The sequence below is a fragment of the Marmota marmota genome, unplaced genomic scaffold (genome assembly GCF_001458135.2).
Source record: "Marmota marmota marmota unplaced genomic scaffold, marMar, whole genome shotgun sequence".
NCBI classification, from domain to species: domain Eukaryota; kingdom Metazoa; phylum Chordata; class Mammalia; order Rodentia; family Sciuridae; genus Marmota; species Marmota marmota.
The window spans coordinates 547,371-548,605 of NW_025999987.1; positions in this window are offsets into that span (position 1 = coordinate 547,371).

The window sequence follows — 1,235 nt, forward strand, 5'->3', positions numbered from 1 at the left end:
CGAACAACATACATCCACAGCCCCCCCCCCCCCAGTAAACCTGCCTTCTGCACCCAATGCCTACTTGCCTACAGTTACCACCCAGTTAATCCCTCTCAGTGGAATAATTCACTCACTAGTTACAGCTCTCATAATAGTATCATTTCACCTGTGAATGTTATTGCATTGCCTCACATAGGATCTTTTGGGGATACCTCATATCTAAATCATAACAGAAGAAAATAGGTTTTATCCAAAGCCATCTTTGAAAGAAGATGGACCAAAAAAAATTGTTTCAAAAGTTCCATGTCAGAAAAGCCCTGGGACAAGGATGTGTTTTAAAAGTGGGAGGGTGTATTAGAAAGAAAGACAGAAATTTCACATTTTACCTCCTTAGGTGCCATTGTTGTCCAAATAAATATTACAGGTTTTGTCTATTTCTGAGTCCTGGAGACTTCTCCTCATATCAATGGGAGCCAGAACATCCTATGACCAGCATCTGTTCCCCACCATTGTATACTAGATTTGTCAGGTGCAGAGAGTTCACAGGGTGAGCTTTCATGAACTGTATGTGGAGAGCTGCACTTACACAGTTCATTCTAGGAGACTCCTCTGTACTTGAACTTGATTCAGATGATGAGACTCTGGAGTTGACACTGATTATGTGATGAAATGAGTCTTTTGGAATTCTTGAATGGAAAGCAGAGCATGTGGAAGGAATATGAAAAACTTGTGTTCAAAAGGATGACTATGGTGGTTTTCAACTGGTCAAAAGTCCCCCCCCCCGCCCGCCCCCATGAACATGGTTGGACTCATTAAATTCACCTCTAGTGAAGCGACAAAGCAGAAGCAATGGTGTACAACTACAGGCACAAAGACACTGGGGTTCCTGCTTGCTCTGCTCTTTCTTGCATCATTCATTCCTGGCTAAGCCATCTTCAACTGGATAGTCACCTAAAGGGAGTCCCCCATGACCAGAAACTGAGGGCTGTGGCCAAGAGCTACATGAATGAGCTGTGAATGAGGTCCTTCCTTATCAATCAGCCTTCCAGTTCTGGCTTTGAACATTGCCCATAGGAAAGTAGCATGATAATGAACCTTGGTAATTTTAAGCTGCTCCATTTTGGAGAGATGGTTACAAATTAGTAAGTAACATATGTACAGGGAACAACTATGGGATCAAAGGCTTTTTTTTTCCTTCAGAAACAAACAAAGGTGTCCAAAAAAATTGGAGTGATTTATACAAATAATTGGTA